Source organism: Acomys minous, assembly GCF_964271855.1.
Source record: "Acomys minous genome assembly, chromosome: 12".
Classification (NCBI taxonomy): Eukaryota; Metazoa; Chordata; class Mammalia; order Rodentia; family Muridae; genus Acomys; species Acomys minous.
In genome coordinates, this window is record NC_140493.1 from 63,048,380 (window position 1) to 63,071,181 (window position 22,802).

The 22,802-nt window shown below is 44.4% G+C and overlaps 1 protein-coding gene and 1 pseudogene across 2 annotated transcripts in view; one reads left to right on the plus strand and one right to left on the minus strand.

Moving 5' to 3' along the window:
- LOC311580083 (uncharacterized protein) overlaps positions 1-22,802 on the plus strand; it is a 355,681-nt gene that overhangs the window by 17,897 nt on the left and 314,982 nt on the right. The gene's annotated exons all lie outside the window — the stretch shown is intronic.
- Positions 18,034-18,482, minus strand: LOC311578431 (elongin-B-like; annotated as a pseudogene). The gene has a single exon. The product of its transcript is annotated as an elongin-B-like (transcript).

A 22,802-nucleotide genomic window follows, 5' to 3' on the forward strand; every position in this document is an offset into this window, starting at 1 on the left:
GTTGGTGTACTTCTACACAGTTTTTGTACTCATTTTGGAGGAAATTCTGATAGTGATGCTGTATATTCAGATGCTATGCACAAGTTCAGAATGGTGTCTTACACACTGGGTTTCTAAGAAAGTAAAGTCTGGGAAGTGCCTGTTTTGTAACCATGGGACCTGAGCTGTGATCCCCATCACAGGTGCAAGGAGCTGATGCAGTGATGCACATCTGGAGCTGAGCACCACGAGAGCAAGGCTGGGTGGGGACAGGGCTTCCCTAGAGCTCACGCCTTGCCTCAAAAAATGAGGAGGAGAACAATGAAAGAAGTTTATTTGACATTGACTTCTGGCCTTCACATTCACATGGGGGGGGGCAGGGAACATTCACATGCGGGGGGGCCAGGGAGAGAGGAGAGAGGGGGAGGGAGGCAGGGAGGGAAAGAGAGAGAAGAAGAAGAAGAGGAGGAGGAAGAGGAGGACAGAAGAGAGAGAGAGAGAGAGAGAGAGAGAGAGAGAGAGAGAGAGAGAACAAAAAACAAATAAGTTTTACTCAGAACTACACACAGCCAGGAGGTGGTGGCACATGCCTTTAGTCCCAACATTTGGCAGGCAGAGGCAGGCCAGGCAGATCTCTGTGAGTTCAAGGCCAGCCTGGTCTACAGAGTGAGTTCCAGGACAGCTAGGGCTACACAGAGAATAATGATTGCCCTTCTTTCACATTTTCCTGATTGCATTAACCCTCAGCGAGAGTTTATTTGAATGAGTCTTTGCGCCAGGCCCCCACCCACCTCCACCTCACCCCCAGTCACACGAGGCACCCCCCCCTTCTCCGTCCTCTAAAAATAGGACAGAACAGGAGCCTCCCATCCCACCACTTCCTTTCTTCTCCTCACAAACACCCCAAACCACCCTCTTTCTGAGAACAAAGAAGTCCCCTGATTACCTTGCTCCAGCCACAGCACTGTCCCGCCCCTTTGCCACCATTTCCCTTTTGGCTCCCCTGAGATTTAAAAAAAAAAAAGTCCCTCCACCCACCCTGTCAGCCCCTTCCTTTTTCATTGTCTCTGTGTCTCATGAGCCTTGCCTTCCCATCTAGCAAGTTCCTCCAGAAACCAAGAGTCACGGTTCAAAAATCCCCACTTCCACCAGGGTGTCCTGCTGAGAAAACGAGCAGCAAACTCACCCAGTCCACTTCTGAGATGTGTGGCCTTGGCTTTAGCTCCGCCCCGCCCCGCCCCTCGCTCAGCTGCTGGAATAAACTTGACATGGATATTACCTCAAAAGCATTTTTTTAAAAAAAACTATGCACTTGCTCTCGGTGCTAAGAACAAGCAAATGGCACACAGGAGGAGGCCACTACAGAAAACTGGAGAACAGTCACGGCGGGAAGTTAGATTGTCCGCCCCCCCACCCCCCTCCGTGATGGGTCTAAAGAGTCCAGAGCTCTGCTGGCACCGAGAAATCACCAAGACAGGCATTGGCTCTGGCACTGGCGGAATGATGAACGAGCTCTACAGCTGCTGCTGTTGTGGTGTTGTTGTTGTTGTGGTTTTGTTTGTTGGTTTGGACACAGGGTTTTTCTGTGTGTAGCCTTGGCTGTCCTGGACTCACACTGGCTTTGTAAACCAGGCTGCCCTCGAACTCACAGGGATCCACCTGCCTCTGCTTCCCAAGTGCTGGGATTAAAGGTGTGTGTCTACTGCTGTTTTTAAAAAGCAACAAGAGGCCGGCCATAGTGGTGCACACCTTCAATCCCAGCACTCAGGAGGCAGAGGTAGGAGTAGCTCTGTGAGTTTGAGGCCTTACAAATCAAGTCCAGGACAAGCAGAGCTATCACACAGAGAAACCCTGTTTCAAAAACTAAAAACCAAACCAAACCAAAATGCAATGAGATTGCATAGCATTGGTAGCTAAAAGCTACTGAGAGCGTACTATACCATATGTCAGACACTGTTCTTGAGCCTTTACTTGAAGACCCCATGAAATCTTCACAAAAGCATGATGAATGAATGAATGAATGGATTATTTATAAATAGAGTCTCTCTAGGTAACCCTGGCTGTCCTGAAACTCAGAGGTCCTCCTCCTCCTGCCTTCTGAGTGCTGAGCATAATGGTATGATCTACCAAAATCAGTCCCTGTGCTTTTTAAAAAAATAATAATTTATTGAATTCTATTTTATGTGCATTAGTGTGATGGTATCAGATCCCTTGGAACTGGAGTTACAGACAGTTGTGAGCTGCCATGTGCTGGGTGCTGGGAATTGAACCTAGGTCCTTTGGAAGAGCAGACAGTGCTCTTAACCACTGAGCCATCTGTACTTTTTGGTTTTGGTTGTTCCCCCTGCGCCCACCCCCACCCCCAAGACAAGGTTTCTTGTCCTGGACTCCCTTTGTAGACCAGGCTGGCCTCGAACTCACAGATGCTCACCTGTCTCTGCCTCCCTGAATGCTGGGATTACAGGTATATGCCACTGTTCCTGGCCAGATGCTCAGTTTTATGTGTGCATTTGACTGTGCCATTGGTTCCTCATCATCCTGGGTGTGGTATGAGGCCATGTCTTGAGATGGACATTTGTTTTTGTTTTGTTTTTCAAGACAAGGTTTCTCTGCGTAGCCTTGGCTGTCCTGGACTCACTTTGTAGACCAGGCTGGCCTGGAACTCATAGCAATCTGCCTGCCTCTGCCTCCTGAGTGCTGGGATTAAAGGCGTGTGCCACCATGCCCAGTGAGATGCACATTTGAACAAGCAGATCAAGCAGGTTGCGGGAGGATGCGTTGACTTTTACCCAGCTGTCTTCCAGTCAGGGCCTTTAGCTTCTTCTCTTGTCTTCACGCTTTCACTATGGCTCCATATAGCAACAGCTGTCCTGGTGCTGAGGCTGTGAACTTTAGAATCCTGGGTCTCTGTAGATCATGGGACTTTCAAGCTTTTATAGTTATGTGAGTCAATTCTTTATCAAATCCACCTGCCAGTCCATGTATCCATCCATCTGTCTGTTAGGTCCCTACCGGTTGCAGGGCGTGGCTGGCATGCTCTGCCCTCTACCTAGGGCCAGGGCTTCCCCGTCCCAGAGACCCTTCACCATATACTCCAGACATTTTCATTCCTCCCTCCCTTTCCCCCCTCCTCTCCCTCTCCTCTGCCCTCCTCGTTCTCTTCCCCTCCCCTCCCCCTCTCTGCTTGCACACCTCTTTCCCTCCCTCCCTTCCCCTCCTCTGCTGTTCCCAATAGACCCGCATTTACATAATATAGCTTCATCTTGCCACTAGTTCATTCCATTTTAATCAATCATCTGGTGTGGTGATTGGGGGAAGCCCAGCAGGCTGGACTTGTGGGGCTCCTCCCTTCACCTCATCTTCCTGCTCTGATTGATCATCTTTAAACCTGGGAGAAGTTGAGTATGCAGCCTGGCCACAGGCATTGTGGGAACAGATCCTTTTCTTCCACCTCCCTCTGGCGCCTGATGCAACGTTGCACTTAGTGAGTGATCTATCTGCTGGCCGAAGTCAAGAGGTATCAGGTGCCTCTTCGGGGTTCAGGGCCCCTCAGATCTCATCTGTGAAGCCACGGCCACTCGAGAGCTAGTCCACCAGGAACAAAAGCCAGGTTTTAATTCTAGGGGTGGTTCTGCAGTTGGGAGACATCTGACCATAGGTTACCCCCAAACCCCAAAAACCATCTGATTCCAGATTATTGATTTGGGATCCACTTCAATAGCCTTGGAATTCTGAAAAAGGTGGGAGAAATGGTTGCCACTGGGTGTCTGAATTTCTCCAAACCACATCTGTCCAGAGCAGTCTGTCTCCTGAGTGCTGGGATTAAAGGCATGAGCCACCATGCCCGGCAAAACGTCTTTATTATTTTTTAAAAGAGGACATCAGATTTCAGTGTAGATGATTGTAAGCCACTGTGTGATTGCTGGGAATTGAACTCAGGACCTCTGGAAGAGCAGACAGTGTTCTTAACATCTGAGCCGTCTCTCCAGCCCTGCAATGGAATTTTTAAATCACCTACTGCGAGACACTTAGAACACGTGGCTGATTGCCATGTTGATTTTGGGATAAAAGAGGTGAAGCCATAGCTTCATTGCCATCTTAACAAAGGGCAGGCTCATGACTGGCAGCCATCTTGGTTGTGGGAGAGTCCTGGCTTTGTCGCCATCTTTATTGAGGGCTGCCAACTGCATTCAGAACCTTGCTGACCATCAAGTGCAACTTCTTCTGTCTTTTAAGCTTTTGCTGTTCAGTCTCTAATGATGCAGTGTGGTAGGACCAGCAGGATTTCTAGTCTCTCTATGAACTATATTTATGATTGAAAGTTTTGCTTTAGTACTAGTTCAGAAATCTATTTGAAGTCATGGTAAGAACTGATACAGATAATTAATTACAAGATTGAGCTTTATTTACCTTGTCTCTTGTCTTATGTTTTCGAAGTTAAGCCAAGTTTGTTTAGCTCAGCTATAATTAATAGATGATGGTCCTCAAACCTTTCAGAAGATTTGTAGAATAAGTACATTGAAATGCTTAATAAAAAAGCTTACTGTGACAGAGACTCCCAGCGACTATCGGTGACCCCAAAGCCTCCAAGAAGACCACAGCACAAAGGCTGATAACTTTACCTGGATTGTGATACTGGGCAAGCAAGGCTGCTCCAACCCCAACTCGCCTGCTGCTAAGGCCCTGTCTGAACTGTGGACACACAGGACATCTGAAGAGTTAACGGCCGTATATTGCCTAGACAAAATAAGGCCAGCCAGTCTCCCAAGTTCCTTCTGCACAGAAAAACCTCTCAGCTTTGCCTGACAGCTGAAAACTGACGCTGCCCTAGGCGCTCTGCCCATGACACCACAGGAGCCTAGTGGCAAGGCCATCTGGATAACGAGTCAGACTCTGGCATATTAGTCAACACATAGGCTGCTTGGATTACATGTCCTGTGGTAATTTATCTTTTTTGAGTCTTTGGTGGGTTTGAAGATCAGTTAACAGCAAAAACCAAGGCTTTAGGTGCCTTCTCAGAAAAGTATAATGTTTAGCTGGGGGTAGTGGCATACACCTTTAATCCCAGCACTGGGGAGGCAGAGGCAGGTGGATCACTGTGAGTTCGAGGCCAGCCTGGTCTACAAAGCAAGTCCAGGACAGCCAAAGCTAACACAGAGAGACCCTGTCTCGAAAAACAAAACAAAACAAAACAAAACCAAAAAAAAAAAAAAAAAAAAAAAAGAAAAGAAAAAGAAAAAGAAAGAAAGAAAGAAAGAAAAGTATAAAGTTTATATGTAAGGTCTGAGGCTCTCAGAAATGCTTGAGGGTAGTGAGACAAGTGAGACATGGTGGTGCACGCCTTTAACCCCAGCACTTGGGAGGCAGAGGCAGGTGGATCTCTGTTAGTTTGAGGCCATCCTGGTCTACAAAGTGAGTTCAGGACAGCCAGAGCTGTTACACAGAGAAGCCCTGTCTCAAAAACCAGAAAAAAAAAAAAAGTGATTTAAGGTATCTAAAAACTCTTCCTCCCACTATGCTACTGTTGTATTAAGACCGTTCAGGGCTCTAACAGTAATCGGATTTTAAATGGTCACCCAAGCCAATTTGTCTCTTTTTGTAAACATAAAAAGATTTGTGTAAGCTCCAAGAGATCCACTCCTGGTCAGTGCCATGCAGCAGCCTAAGTTTCCCACCTGTCTCCTGCTTCAGAGGATGGGATTCCTCGTCGCTCCCCTCCTCCAGCTACCAAGACCAAGTGCCTGAAAGTCCATGGCCCTAAACATTTCAAATGTCCCTAAGGAAAAAAAGTTATCTCCCTAAACTCCTTAACTTTATGTTCTAGCCCTAACATACCCCACAGGCTGCATCACCTGGGCCTGCAGTTTCTTAGCCACAGATGGTCTCACGGATCTGGGCAGCAAATGTAATAGCCTGCTCTTCCAAACTTGGCCAACATCACAGCCTTTTGTACTGCCTCCCCCCACCCCCAAATTAATACCCCAATGTCAGCCAGAAGCAACCAAACGTGATTTTTATTTATTTATTTATTATTATTATTATTATTATTATTATTATTATTATTATTATTATTATGCCTGTTATCCATTTATTACCATCAAAAGGCTGGGATGGTAGGCCCAGCTGCAGGGCATGGCTGGCATGCTCTGCCCTCTACCTAGGGGCCGGGTTCCCCTCTCCCAGAGACCCTTCACCATATACTCCAGACATTTTTGTTCCTCCCTCCCTTTCCCCCCTTCCAGCTCTCTTGCCTTCCCTTCCCTCTTCCCTTCCCTTCCCTTCCCTTCCCTTCCCTTCCCTTCCCTTCCCTTCCCTTCCCTTCCCTTCCCTTCCCTTCCCTTCCCTCTTCCCTTCCCTTCCCTTTCCCCTCCTCTCTCTCTCCTCTGCCCTCTCTTCTCTCGCTGCTTGCACACCTTTCTCTCCCTCTCTCCACCTCCTCTGATGTTCCCAGACCTGCATTTATATAATATAGCTTTGTCTCCCCATTACCTAATTCTATTTTAATCAATCACTACCTATCTTTCATTAATCTATTTACTATCTAGATAACTGATTCTGGTTTGCACTGATGGTTCTTTGGACTACCCAAAGTAAGGTCTTTGTTCATTTGTTAGTTTTAAGAAGAATTTATTTCCCTTAAGTTCGCTGGTGTGTGTGTGTGTGTGTGTGTGTGTGTGTGTGTGTGTGTGTGTACGTACATGCACGTGTCACTGAGCATCTGTTGAAGTCAGAGGATAACTTTAATGAGCACTTCTTTATTCTTTCATTGTGTGTTCCAGGAATTGAATTCAGGAGGTCAGGCACTTTTACCTGATGAGACACATCACAGGTCAAATATCTAAAGGAAATTTGGGGTTAAAAGATCTGGTTGTTTTGATAAGGTTTTGAAATTATTGTCAACCTTGAAGAGAACCACTTATCCGGCTCCCTACTGCCACCCAGTGGCACAATTTCTACATTGCAGTTACAAACTGCTCTCAAGAAGGATCCAGGAAATGGCCCTAAGCCTGTCAGCCCCCTCTCCCTCCCTCCTTTTCCTCTTCGTCCCCACTCCCTCTTTCTCTCTGCTACTGTAAAGAATATTGTAGCCGGGCGGTGGTGGCGCACGCCTTTAATCCCAGCACTTGGGAGGCAGAGGCAGATGGATCGCTGTGAGTTCGTGGCCAGTCTGGTCTACAAAGTGAGTCTAGGACAGCCAAAGCTACACAGAGAGACTTGTTAAAGTCACTGTTGAAAGCCAAGGCACCAAGTCGCCTCCTCAGCATAGCGCGGGTGTCTCCAGGAATCCCCAGGTGCCTGCTGAACAGCATTCTTATCAGGAAAGGGTCTTCCCTGAGGGCTGTGTGAGCTCCTTACCTTAGCTGGGCTTTCTCAGATCAGATGAGGGAAACTCAATGAGAAAGGGAGTCTGTCAGTTTAGACTGAGGTCAGAGGCTATCCAGAAATGCCCGGCTTCAACCTTAACAGCAGGCTTCCACATACTATTTTGTGGTGTTTATGTGTAACTTGTGGCATGTGTGTGTTAACATGTAGAGATCAGAACCACTTTGTAAAGTTGGTTCAAACTCCTTCCATCTTTATGTGGGTTCTGAAAATCAAATAGGCAACCAAGGTTATATGGCAAGTGACGCTGCCAGCTGAGCCATTTTGCTGGCCCTATTTATTTTTAAAATTATGATTATGATTATTATTATTATGTTTTTTGAGACAACGTGTCTCTGTGTAACAGCTTTGTCTGTCCAAGACTCACTTTGTAGATGAGGCTGGCCTCGAATTAACAGAGGTCTGCTTGCCTCTGCCTTCCAAGTGCTTGGATTAAAGACATGCACCACCATGCCTGGTTAAAAATTTATTATTTTTAACTATGTGCATGAATGTGTATTTAAGTTTGGGTTTGTGCACATGAGTTCAGTGTTTGAAAAAGGCAGCAGAGGGCTTTAGACTTCCTGGAGCTGGAGTTGCTGGCAGCTGTGAGTTGTCTGATGTGGGTGCTGACAACCAAACTCAGGGCAGTACACACTCTGAACCACTGAGTCATCTCTCCAGCCCTGGTCCAATTTGCTTAGTTTTGAGACGGGACCATGTTCTGTAGGTATGGCTGGCCCAGGCAGAGTCAAAAGACTCGACTTCCTGAGTGCTAAGGTTACAGGTATGAGGGTTATACTCAGCTTGAAGTTTAAAATAGAATCATAAACAGAACATGCAATATATCTAACCAGTTAAATATAAATTTGTTATAAGTTGTTTCTTTTCATCCATTCTGATATGTTTTTTTGAAAGTTTTATTTTTAAGGGTTTAGACTTACTTGTTGACCTCTTTAGCAAACAGGGGTCAGATTTGAAAAATTATTTTTTTTAGCAGAAGCTCACAGTGTCAAATATCTCTTCCTTTTTTCCTTTCGAGACAGTGTCTTCATATGCAGCCCAAGCTGACTGAACATGTAACCTTCCTGCCTCAACCTCCTGACTGCTGAGATTCCATGCGTGTACCCCTATATCCATATTTTTCTTGTTATGGTTTTTTTTTTGTTGTTCTGTTTGTTTGTTTTCCGAGACAGGGTTTCTCTGTGTGATATCCCTGGCTGTCCTGGATTCACTTTGTAGACCAGGCTATCTTCGAACTCACAGTGATCTGCCTGCCTCTGCCTCCCAAATTCTGGGATTAAAGTTGTGCACGCCATGTCAGGCCCTATGTCCAGCTTTTGATTAAAAAAACCCAAAAAGAGCCGGGCGTGGTGGTGCACGCCTTTAATCCCAGTACTCGGGAGGCAGAGGCAGGCGGATCGCTGTGAGTTCGAAGCCTGCCTGGTCTACAGAGCGAGTCCAGGACAGCCAAGGCTACACAGAGAAACCTTGTCTCAAAAAAACCAAAAAACCAAAACAAAACCAAAAAACCAAGTATTCAATAAACAAATTTAGTATAGTGCTTTTTGCAGATGATCAACTTTTTCTCTCTTCTTTAAAAATGTTTTTTAAAAAATGAAATTTTGTTTTAAATTTATTTATTCTTCTCTCACACAAGATATCCAACCACAATGTCCCTTCCTTCCATTTCTGTCACTCTCTCTACCTCTCCTTTTCCCCAAGATCCATTGCTTCTTCTTTTCACTTTAGAAAGGACCTGCCAGGGATGTCAACTAAACAAGTTACAATAAAACTAGGCACAAACCCTCTTCCCAAGGAAGGATGAGGCAACCCAGTAGGGGGAAAAGGGTTTTAAGAGCTGCAGGCAGCCCAGGCTAACATAGAACTCACAGGGCTGCTCCTGCCTCTCACTGGAGTGATTAAAGGTGTGCCTGACAATGGCACTTCTTTTTTAGAGATTGCTTTTTTTGTTTGTTTGTTTGTTTTTGGTTTCTTTGAGTTTCTCTGTGTAGCCCTGACTGTCCTGGACTTGCTTTGTAGACCAAGCTGGCCTCAAACTCACAGCAATCTACTTGCCTCTGCCTCCTGAGTGCTGGCATTAAAGGTGTGCACCACCCACCGCCTGGCCTAGAGATTGCTTTTCTGCAAGTTCTTTTTTTTTTTTTTTGGTTTTCAAGACAGGGTCTCTCTGTGTTAGCCTTGGCCATCCTGGACTCACTTTGTAGACCAGGCTGGCCTCGAACTCACAGCGATCCGCCTGCCTCCGCCTCCCGAGTGCTGGGATTAAAGGCGTGCGCCACCACGCCCGGCTGCAAGTTCTTTCTGTATGCTCCTTTGGTCAGTTTGGATGTTGACATCTGTTTAGTGATTGGCCGAGTAGGTATCACCAGGGCCAGATTGCAGAAAAGATGTTTGCCTAAGGTCATACTTCAAGGCAGTGGTGAGTCTCCTGTCTGTTTTATGTCTTTTCTCCATCACAGAGCTTTGTGAAAACAAGACTCCAATTCCTGACTTAGAAAACTTCAACCCAGTTAGAATAAGAATAATGAAACAAGCAGGGTGTGGTGGTGCACACCTGTAATCCCAGCACTCGGGAGGCAGAGGCAGGCAGATCTCTGTGAGTTTGAGGCCAGCCTGGTCTACAAAATGAGTCCAGGACAGCCAAGGCTACACAGAGAGACCCTGTCTCTAAAACCAACCAACCAACCAACCAACCAACCAACCAAACAAACAAACAAACAAGAAACAAATCATGAAACACTTGGTGTCCACCTTCCTGGGATGAGGTGGGGAACAATTTTCTTTCCCTTCCTACTGTGTCATCCCTGATTTACTTTGTGCTTGTAGCCTCACCTTCTCTTCCTACACGGAGCCCCGTGCCCACTCTGTGATCATGGACAGTGATTCAGTGTTGAGAACGGGTTTCTGTTCTAGATCATTCAGTCTTAGACCGTTTATTGGACTTTGACATTTCCTGCCCTTCTCTGTGCCTTGTCTCTCTCTGGGGTGCATTGACTGGTCATATCTGCACAGGTGTGTGTGGTTTCTGATGCTGACCACAGTGTCTCCATGGTTCTGGAGCTGGTGGCTCAATCCTGCTCAAAAGAGAGGATTCCCAGTTGTTGGTGATGTTTAGGGGAGGCTTAGCAGCTGTGACTTGACTGAAGAAGTGTGTCAGCTGAGGGGAGGGCACTTTGAGGTTTTAAAATCCAGACTACATTTCCAGTTAACTCTCTCTGCTTGCTGCTCCAGGTCCCATGTCTGCTTGTTGCCACGTTTCCCTCCATGATGGACTTTTAGCCTTCTGGCACTATAAACTATATAAACCCTTTTATACGTTCCCTTCACCATGGTGTTTTAGCACAGCAACAGTAACTAATGCACTTGGGAAGTCTTCCTTCTCTCTGAGACCATGCCAGATCCTTAGGGTTGTCAATTGCTTCCTGTACAGATGTAAGACCCCCGGCACGGTGGTCTTACCGTGGAGACCCACACCAAGAACCAGCGAGACCAAGATTTCGGTTGCAACACGCAAGAGGCTTTATTGTAGGGGGACGGGTACCCGGGCGTCTCAGTCTCTGGAGAGGCTGGCGCGCCGAGCGAGTCTTTCGGGGGCCTTTTATAGGGATTTTGGCGGGAAGCGCGGTTACAGAAGCAAGAAGCATAGTTACAGGGCTCTGATTGGCAGATTCGAATGAGGCAGGGTCATGGCCCGGTCATCAAGTGGGCTCTGGGAACAGGGGAGTTTATCCGTTCTCTGGGCCAGGTGGTCATCCATAAATATCTTGTTTGACATGAAGCGAGGTTATGGCCCGGCCATCAGATGGGAACAGGGGAGTTTGCCCATTTTCTGGGCCAGATGGCCGACCATAAATATCTTTGTTTGACAAGGACAAACTGTTTCTGTTATCTTAGCACGCTTTTATCTTTCTCCTCTGAGCCCCAGGCCTTATCTTATCCCGGGAACCTATTATTTTAGTCTCGCCTTGCAAGATAGCGTTACTGCTGCTATGCTTGCTATGTCGGGTGCACAGGGGAGGGGGTCTTACATAGAACAAGTGATTTGAGTTAATGTAAGGTGTTGGCTCTGTTTCTTAACAATTAAACTTTATTATACAACCCAACTATCTTACACAAGAGGGGAAAAAGGTTAAAGGGAAACAAGAGTGAACCTTCTAGTATCTGTTCCATGGGACGGGTCCCAGGTGTCTCTGGCCTGTGCGCTGGTCTGGCCTGCTTGCTGATCCTTTTCCCCCTGATCCACGTGCCCTTGAGCTCAGTCTGAACCTGCAGCTCCTCTCGTCCTCTCTGTCTGTCTGTCTCTCCTGTGCAAGGGCCAGTCTCCTCCTCCCATCGAGAGTTGATTAGAAACACAATAATCCGGGTGGAGTCCCCAGGTCCGCTTCCTGAATTCCAGGCCCAGGATGGCTCCACCCAGTCTATCTCAAGGTTAATCTCAGGGAGTATCCATGGTGTGCCCAAGGGCAAAGCCCGCCAAGACTGCTTTCACTTGTGACAAAGCTTACAATCCTTCCCATAGTAAGGCTATTGGATGTCAATGTCAAACTATACACACATGGTATGTTATGGCTTCCATAGACTCATGTTTTAATTCTTGGTCCCCAGCTGGTGGAACTGTTCTGGAAGGATTAAGAGGTGTGGCCTTGTTGTAAGAGGTATGTTACTGGGCTTTGAGGTTTCAAACACCTACCCCATTCTCAGTCTCCCTCTGCTTTGTACTTCTGTATGAATATTTCAGCTCTCAGCTACTGCTCCAGCACCATGCCTGAATGCCTGCCTGCCTGCTACCATGCTCGTCACTATGATGGTCATGGAGTCTAGCCCCATGAAACTGTAAGCAAGCCCCAATAAACTCTTTTTTTTATAAGTTTCCTTGTGTCGTGAGCAGAGAGTTTACACTCAGGATCCGGAACAAAGGAGGCAGGCCAAGTACAAGTGGTACGCTTTAGCAAGAGAGATTTATTAGCAATACAAAAACAACTACAGCAAAAGGCGGCGGCTAAGGCTCCAAGGCTGAGTCACCAATACCATTCCATCTCACTCTTAAAACTATCTTAATTCTAATAGGAGTAGCATTTAGCGTCTTATAATATCAGTGTTCTAGGAGCTTATGCCATTAGGGTATACGACCTGATACCGCGACGTTCCGTCGAACAGGTTCGCTGTTGCGACTCGATTCAGTTCTCGTGTTGTTGTCTGACAGCATGTCTGTCTGCTCCGTCCGGGAAGAGGGCCTCGTCGTCTGACAGCATTTCAGGCAGTCATGGTGACAGCGAGGTAACTGGCTGCTTCTTCTCAGGGTTTTTATACTTAACCTTATCATCTCTAGTTCACACATCTAGCTTTCTGCGTCACTCTTATCACCAACTTGCAGTCGTGGCTGCTCTTAGGTCAGAATTTACTACTAAGGTTTTATCTATCACTCACACATATGGTCACACGTCAGCTTTTGGACTGTCAGCTGCTTTCTACACTGGGCTTTGAATCAAGCCCTTACATGTTTATTACACCTTGGTTGTGCTTTTTTTTTTATCATAGAATATAGAAATAGTAACTAAGAAAGCACAGATGCCAAAAATTCCTCTCATATAGTAAACACTCCTTAAATATCACTGTATATAAAGTCTGTCCTTGACTAATCTGCATACTACTGTTATCTCTTATCATATAGCAAGTGGCTCAATAGACGAGGTCTGAGAATAGGGGGACGATGGTCTTATGCACTGTGTATAACATAGTCTGTATTTAATATTTTGAAATATGGCTTTTATTAAAAATTAATGACTTGTAATGGAGGGGGAGTCAGTTTTCTTTAAGGATGAGGGTGCTGGTATGCCAACCATGTTCTAGTGGATGGCCTTATACCCATGACTTCATGCTTAGTAAAAAAATCATACTTCATTTGTTGTTTTAAAAAAGGGGGGTGGGTGAGACAAAGAGGTTGAGAGTGGTTGGAAGTGTGAGATGTGGATCTGAGAGAAATTAGAGGCAGAAGTGCTTGTGAGTATGATAAAATGTATTGTATGCACGTATGACATTCTCAAAGAACTAATAAAATATTACATAAAAAATGAAATATGGCTTTGTGGAACCATGCTTTTTAAGGTCAGAGTCTAGCATTTCTGGATAGCCAACTGAGATCAGTTTATTACAATGAACTCCCTTTCTCCATTGGGTTCTCTCTTTTCCTGATCTGGGGAACCCTAGATCTTTGTTTTTGTTTTTCTTTTTTTTTTTTGAGACAGGTTTTCTCTGTGTAGCCTTAGCTGCCCTGGACTCACTTTGTAGATCAGGCTGGCCTTGAACTCAGAGTTTGCCTGTCTCCTGAGTCCTGGGATTAAAGGCATGCGCCACCATGCCCAGCGAGAACCCAAGATTTTGTAAGGAGTATCACATAGCCCTTAGTGAAGACTGCATGCCTGACCCTTTCCTGATAGAACCTGTTCAGCAAACACCTGGGTATTCCTAGAAATATCCCACTCTATGCTAAGGAGACCCTAGCCTTCATCAAATGACTTTTAATCATACCTGGATGTTCTTCCCCCACCCATAGGATAATTAAATACTATGTTCTCCTTTTTTGTGATAGGACCCCATGCTATTGCATATAAATGAAGTGCTGTACCACTGTGTGTAAGTCAAGTATCCCTAGCACACTAGCCCTAGAGAATCAGACACATACACCTTCAAACCTCTCCTCACGGCCTAAGGTTTACAAATCCCTGATTCATGAAAATAAAGGCTGGCTTGCTCTCTCTCATACTCTTGCCATTCCTCCACCATGATTGTCTGAGACTCCGTTTATTCTGAGGAAGAATCACTTCTGGATGCTTGGGGCTTGATTGCTGGTGAAGGCAGTCAAGGCAGTGATGGCAGAATTGTCTTGGCAGCTGCTGAGGCCCACTCCATCTCTGTTAGCTTGGTGCTGATCACCAGTGAAGTACCTGCTGGGCCTCCATCTCACGGGACCTGCCTTCTGCCTGGTTTCAGGCATCTGCATGAATCCTCTGGTGTGTTTAGCACATCAACTGAACCAAGGGCCTATAACACTTTGGTATCACCACAGGCCTTTGGAATGCCCGAGTTTTCATTGCTGTCCAATACTGACAATTTCATTCTAAAAGAGCTAAATTGTAACACCCAGTGGAAAATCATTTCTACCTCCCCCATGAGACTGGGAGTCTTGCCTAGTGCACAGGCCTCTTCTTGAGTGCTCTAAGCTGCCCATGAGTGAGAAATGGGACCTTTGACCTTGAGATCCGTCTATTCTCATTTGGAAGCAAGCAAGCAGCGGCTGGACCAGCCTGCCAGATGTGGAACCCAGGTCCCACCAGATGCTGAAAGGCATGGTTTGTTAATTTTTTAAAAATATTGACCCTGATTTTTTTTTTTCGAGACAGGGTTTCTCTGTGTGGCCTTGGCTGTCCTGGACTCACTTTGTAGACCGGGCTGGCCTCGAACTCACAGCGATCCACCTGCCTCTGCCTCCTGAGTGCTGGGATTATAGGCGTGCGCCACCACCGCCCGGCTTGACCTTGATTTTTAAAATTTTGTTTTAAAGTACTTGTTTAAGTTAATGATTTTTTTTTCAAGGGCTGCTTTAAATTTTGCACCCTGGATGCTCAGCTTTGAAAAGCAATTTAGGAGAGGAAGGGCTTACTTTAGAATTCCAGGTCACAGTCCATCGGTGCAGGGCAGTCACAGCAGCAGGAGCTTGAGACATCTGGTCACATCATACCTGTTGTAATACAAGGATAGCCACACAAACCACTCAGACTCCAGTCTCAAGCAGATATGGATGGTTTACTGAGGGAACACACATTCCCCCAAACAAGGCTGATTGCAACCAGGGCCACAGGAAGGAGCCTAACTGTGACATTAACCTGTTTTATGGGGTCAGTAATATAAAGGCAAAAACTGCAATTAGCTCATACAAAGGGGAAGATGGTGAAACAGGATGGTCTGCTCTGACTCAAGTTATTTTGCTAACAAGCAGTTCTAACTGACCTTCAGTTTGATTGGTCCTAAGTGAGATAAGCGAGGAAGTTTTTAGGGTACATCCAAAGTGTAACCAAGTGTGTAGAGAACAAGAGTGCAGCCAGAAGGTAGTCAACTATGTAAATAACGATGTATGAATTATGACGCCATTGAATCATCTAGTACCGGTTAACTTGACCCTGTGGCAGGGAATGTTAGTGTCAGCTATGAATAACTACTTCAGGGAAGCAGAGTTGGGAAGTCTAAAAATTTTGAACTTAATTTTACCTTATAAACAAAATGGAAGCTGAATACAGGAATGGCCACAGCTATGTCAAAGAGCAGGCCTCAATATTTTCCCCACTTTGAGTTTTGGTCCTAAAGTCAAATCGTTGACTCTGATCCATCCTTTGTATCCAGATAGTTATGGTGGATCCTTAAGACCATAAGATTAATTGTTGAGATTTTATAACAAGAAGGAACAGAATTAAGGGGGTCACATCAGACTTAATGATAAGGGTGGTTCCATTATAGGAACCCGTTTTTCCCCTATGCTAGGGAATTCCTTTGAGGTAGCATTTCCGCCTGTTACGTGAGACAATGGATGAAGTATTCTCTTTTTTAACTACTTCCAGCTGACATTAGGACATTGTTATCAAGGTCCAGTAAGGCTGAAATAAGCCATGGGACAATTATCAGAAGTATATGATTAGTTAATCCAGTTGAAAGAGCAATCACATTGGCTGGACTGGTTTACATCAGCTTTTAGGAAGCCCAGAGCTCAGCAGCTTGCAGTCTGCAGGTGATCCCTGGTTGGAGTCTGTCAGCCAAGTGAAAATCTGCTGAGACAAATATAGACTAGAGACAGAACTAAAATTTTCTAGTAATCGGGGAAGGTGAAGAATCCCAAGACCGGGGAGAATTTCTATTTTCGGAACAGGCAGATGTACTTTCCTGGAGTCCATTTGACTTGTGGCAGGTGGGTCCAAGTCATTTTCCGAAGTTTGTAAGAATCTTCAGGTTTACAAAAGAAGGCAGATTGGCTCGGGAAACAATTTAAAATCTAATTAATGTTAAAAGTTTGATCAGTCTTAATACAACAGTACCTTAAACAATTTATCGTCACTAAAGTTTTTATGTCCTTTAACCTTTATAACTTGCATTTAGCAATATTAAAATATCTTTTTAGTTACCAACCTTAAAATGTCTTTTTAGACCCTCAATTTTTTTTATAACTCCTCTAACTTTTATAATTTTTTTAAAATTTAATTTTATGTGTGTTTGTGTGAGAGTGTCAGATCTTGGAGTTATAGACAGGGGTCAGCTGCCATGTGGGTCCTGGGAATTGAACCCGGGTCCTTTGGAAGAGCAGGCAGTGCTCTTAACCACTGAGCCATCTCTCCAGCCCAACTTTTTTTTTTTTTTTAAGAAGGCAATTGAAGCCTCCTTAAACTGATCTTCAAACACATCAGAGACCCGAGAAGGATAAATATTATCTGAATAAACAGGAAGTACAGTGCAAGCAGCTTCCAAAACGGCAGAAATGACAGATTCTGCTGCCCGCCTGGACAATCACCCAAGATATCTGTATAATGTTGGAGCATCGTCCTGCCCGCCTAGACAGTCACCCAAGATATCTCCTGGACCCTAGAGTCCACTCGGGTAGGGGATCGTCGCGAGAGACCACTCGAGGACCACAGTGTTGATCCAAAAGCACAAGATTTATTGCTGACGCGAGTCAGGGGACCTCAGTACTCACTCGGGAGGGAGGCACCACGAGTCACTGTTACAGGCTACTCTTAAAGGCTAAAACCGCAAAGGTTAGGAGGGGCTGTGTGCCCTATGTTAGGATTGGCTCTGGTGGTCACTAAGGGTGCTTGTCTAAATGTTATTGGCTATTGCAGGGGTCGTTGGTCTTGGGGGCTATTCTTGGCGGGGAGGGGTGTTGGGGAGTTTCCAGAGAATTTCCAGATGGTATTTTTCTGAGAATTGTTTACCTTAGTTGAAACTGTTTATCTCGGTTGGCCACCTTGATCTCAGAACCTGAAATTGGCCTTCAATTCTTTCTGGGTCACTTTCCCAAGCTTGTCTGGGTTACGTTCCCAGGCTTAGGCTGAGAGAGAGAGAGCCTTACAAATAACATTGGAGCATCATCTACAGCCTTCCGGCTCAGACTACCTGACAGACATTTCTGTGAAGCAGGTAATATGAAGGACTTGCCTACCTTGTCCTTGCGAAGCTCAGCAGTCACCTTTCCTTTATCCAGTTTGGCCAGTATTCTGTCTGCAGTAGAAGCAAGGACATTTTCCTGATTGCTTGCCACATGTGAAGCCATCTCCTGAAGGAGAATTTTTTATTTTTGATGCTCATCATCTTCTTTGAAGTAAAAAAGGGTGTACTACCAGGGACTGACATGTCTCATTGCCAAAAATTTCTCAAATTAATAAAACATCTTTAAATGTCATCTTCTGTAGATCTCTGAGGTTTTTGAAGACCATCTATCTATTTCTATTATATCTGAATTGCTTGTTTCTAGCTATATACTGACTGATTAACTTAGAAAATGCCTGTGATTAACTAAACTAGTACCTAACAAAACCATAAGTTTGATTGACTATGAGTTTTCTTTTTTCACAGCCAATTTTTTTTTTAAATTGGGGGAATATGTCTCTAAGGGTTGTGCCTGGGGCCTCACTGCACAGCTTGTTCATTGGCACTGCCTCCAGAATCCAGGGGTTTCATCACATCTGGACCTCTGGAGGGCTGGAGAAGGGCTCCGTGCGCAAGGCTTCAAAGGTGCCATCTGCTCGGAAGGCCAGGCCCACTGTGGCTGGGGCCTGTGGCCGTGCTGTCTGGCTGCTGAAACCACACTCGCCCAGAGTTTTTCCATCTTCAAAGAGTCAATTGTCCTTGTACATCTGCTCCTCATCTGGCGGCCGCTTGAGGATGCGTTTCAGCGTGAACATGTGCTCAACTCCTTGGCATCCATGAAGAGGGTGATCTTATGGTGCCAGATCATGAGAAACACGTCCATCCTGGTGGCTGCTTCTGAGTTTCTATTTCTTAATTATCCCAAACAGTTTATGATAGTGGCTTTCAAAAACACTTGAACTGCACATATCATTTAAAGGAATTACATAGGTACAATACCTTAAAAAGAGTTGGTACATAGTATGCTGTAGCCAAAAATATAACCTTAATTTTATATTAATATACAAAAGATCCATACCAATGTAATGATATAACCTTAATTTTATATCAATATACAAAGATGTATAAGTAAATTCAATAATCTATCCTTCCCTCCTATTGTTCCTATTTATGTAGCCCACCTTTTTTTATTTTTCAACCTTTCTCTCCCTACATAAGAGAGAAGGATTGAGTAGGACGTTGTGGCTCACACCTTTAATGCCAGCACTCAGGAGGCAGAGGCAAGCCGATCGCTGTGAATTCAAGGCCAGCCTGGTCTACAAAGTGAGTCCAGGTGAGCCAAGGCTAACACAAAGAGACTGTCTCAAAAACAAAACAAAATCGAAAACCCAACCCAAACCAACCAACCAACCAACCAAACAAACAAAAAACCAAAAAAAGAAAAAAAAAAAAAAGAGAAAAGAAAAGAGAGAAATCCTTAAGTCTAACTTTTTATATCTTTTCCTCCATGACCAAGGCAACCAACTTGCAACCAATCCCCCTCCCCCAAATAACTACAAACATCAATCACCCATTGAACAACCAAAAACCATCCATCCCACCTTGGGAATGGGTGTCATTTTCAAAATTGCTTCCTGCTGATTTGGGACATAGTGTCCTTTTAGGGGCCTGAGAAACTAGGAAAATGATCAAGTCTTAAGAAAGCTAGTTATAACATTTGTTGGCTAATCTCCATGTACTGTGAAAATGCAGGCTTAAAGGAAGTCCTGAGTAGAACAGTCTGTGAGGATGGGCCATCTTACCTAGCCATTTTGAACTTGTTTTAGATGCATATTTTTTTCAACACATTTTTATTGAAAAATAAAATAATTCATATTACATCTCATTTTCTATCCCATCCCATGCATCCTCCCATTTCTCCCTCCCACTTTCACCACAATCCCCTTCCCTATGACTGTGACTGAGGGGGACCTCCTCCCCCTGAATATGGTGCTAGGGTATCAAGTCTCTTCTTGGTAGTCAGCTATCCTTCCTCCGAGTGCCATTGGGCCTCCCCAACAAAGGGACACGGCCAAATATGGGGCACCAGAGATCCTGTGAAAGTCAGTCCCCAGTCTCCACTTAACTGTGGAGAATGTTCTGTCCCTTGGCTAGATCTGGGTAGGGGTTTAATGATAACTGCATGTTTTGTCCTTGGTTGGTGCCTTAGATCAAGCAGAACCCTGGGCTCAGATCCACCCATCATAATGTTCCTCTTGTAGGTTTCTAGGACCCTCTGGATCCACCTACTTCCCTATCCCCTATATTTTTCTCACCTAGAGTCTCAATAGGATGTCCTCACCTCTATCCCACTTTCCTGGTAGGTGCAGACATTCATGGGACCTGCCCCTTGGGCTAGTGTCCAGTTATAAGTGAGTATATACCATTTGAGTCTCTCTGCTTCTGGGTTAGCTCAATGGAATTGAATTGAAGACCCAGATATGAATCCACACACATATAGTCACCTGATTTTTGACAAAGAAGCCAAATCTATTCAATAGAAAAAGGATAGCATCTTCAACAAATGGTGCTGAGTTAACTGGATTTCTACATGTAGAAAAATGCAATTGGACCCATACTTGTCACCATGCACAAAACTCAAGTCCAAATGGATTAAAGACCTCAATATAAAACCAGAGACACTAAATCAGTTAGAAGAAAAAGTGGGGAAGAGCCTGGAACACACTGGCACAGGAGACAACTTCCTGAACAGAACACTAACAGCCCAGGCCTTAAGGACAACAATTAATAAATGGGACCTCATGAGGCTGAGAAGCTTCTGTAAGGCAGGAGACACTGTTAATAGATGCATATTTTTAAGGAAACAACTATGGAGACAGACTGTGAGGCTGGATCATCTAGGCTACTTGTAATTCTTATGTACCTGCCTCTACCTCTCAAGTATTGGGATCAAAGGTGTGAACTACCACCATCCTGTTTATTGTAATTCTAGAATTTAGAAAACTAATAATTTATAGAGATCGTTTGTCTCTGTTGGGATTAAAGGCATGGGCTACCACCACTGTGCTCAAAAAAATTTTTTTTTGAGACAAGGTTTCTCTGTGTAGCCTTGGCTGTCCTGAACTTGCTTTGTAGACCAGGCTGGCCTTGAACTCAACAGTGATCCACCTGCCTCTGCCTCTCAAATGCTGGGATTAAAGGTGTGTGCCACCGCACCCAGCTTGTGCTCAAATTTTTAATTTAGCTCTAATTTACTCCAAACGCTTAGAGATTTAGAAAACTGTAGTAATCCTTTGACATTATTTAAAACATTTCAAATGTTTTAATTGTCTTTAATGCCAAACAATAAGAATATATATAATTTTTTTTTTGAGAATACTCAAAAGCTGCTGTCCAAAATGGTGTGGACCATGTGGCAATCTATAGTCTTTCTAATATGCTTTAAATCATGTGGTTTTAAACAATCCATTTTTCGGGGCTGGAGCGATGGCTCAGTGGTTAAGAGCACTGTCTGCTCTTCCAAAGGACCCGGGTTCAATTCCCAGCCACCACATGGCAGCTCATAGCTGTCTGTAATCCTAGTTCCAATGGCTCTGACATCCTCACTCTAAAATAAAAAAATTAAAAAAAAAATTAAAAAATCCATTTTTCATTTCATGCCAGTAAGGTAAGTGTGCCTTTGATAAGTTATTATTTGAAAATATTATTAGTTTTAATTTTTATTTTTATGCCTGATTAACCTTTTGACAGGTAGGATAGTTGGTAGCTTTGAAAGACTAACACCCGTCATGCCCTGCTAATGGACACCCTTGACAGTCTGTGACTGTTTTCAGTAATACCTTGTAATATATTTTTCAGAGGCATTCTTTATTTTACAATTTGTTTCTGAGATTGGAGAAATGTTAATCTGGGTTTTCCATTGCTGTAACAAATAGGTCCCTATACATTCATAGCTATATTAGCCACAAATGGCTTTAATTTTTCTATTTCTCCTTCTGGCTCTATACACTCAACCCCTCTTGTACTTTGTTTTATCTGAGATAATGTTCCAATTTCTAGATGCTGAATATTGTTTCTCAAAACAGCTAGATCAGGCCAATGCTATGATTTATCATAGTTTCCCTTTTTAATTTTTATTTTATTTTATTTTTGGGTTTTCAAGACAGGGTTTCTCTGTGTAGCTCTGGCTGTCCTGGAACTTGCTCTGTAGACCAGGCTGGCCTCGAACCCACGGAGATCCACCTGCTTCTGCCTCCCAAGTGCTGGGATTAAAGGCATGCACCAGCGTTTCCCTTTTTATTTTTAATTTTAGGGCACACAAGTCAATCTTCAAAGCATGCACAGAGTAACAGATTATTCTTAAGGCTGTTACACTGTCCAGTATAACCAATAACAAACATTTCAGAGACATTCCTATGGACCATAGTTTAGAAGTCCAATTAGAAACAGAAAGCTAATGACCAAGATTATCTTTGTCAGGTGCTTATGCAGTGATGAAGAGGGTGATTCATCTCATTTGGAATGCTAAATGGTTAATATTTTGTCATGCAAGGCCTGAACATCAATAGTCATAAACAGTGGCATTCATGTCCTAAAATTTATTGATATAAACAAGAATATTATTTTCTTCTCAGTTAACAAAGCAAAACAAAGGAGGATCAGGCACATAAGCCGAATATATTTTTGAAGTGGGACAGGCAGTATGGTGATGACATTCTTGAGGAGGTTTAGAAGCAGTGTTCCTGGGAAAAGATGTAAACGATTTATGAAATAAATTTTCATCAATCCAATATAACCAAATTGTGTAAACAATAAAAGCCCCCCAAACATGCTTCATGTGGAAATGAAGGTCAAAAAATGGGAGACTGCAACATAGCTATTGCATCGCTCAGCTCAGCTTTGCTGGACCTTTGCCACACAGACTTTCTGACTTCGACTGTTCCCATTAGATATGGCTGTGCCATCTCCCCAAGGGCCTAGAGGTCTTGTGTGGGATGCAGGGCATTTGTCAGTCCTCAGATGATGGCTGGAATGACAAGAATCAAAATGAACATAACTCTCGGGTTTGTTTCCAAATTGATGATAATAGATCAAAAGTTGTCCTGAGACAAAAGAAGTGAGAGATTGGAAGGATCGATTTGCAACCTTGGAAGCTGAGGTGGACTCCAACTGAGCTGTACTAAAGGCTGCAATTTGTTAATGTAAAGACTGCATGCTTATGGCTAACTCAGAAGTGTCCCATAGCCCGTGGAAGTGGGACTTAACCTGTGCCCAGGCCACCTTAAAAGCATTGTGTGGAAGTGAGGTGA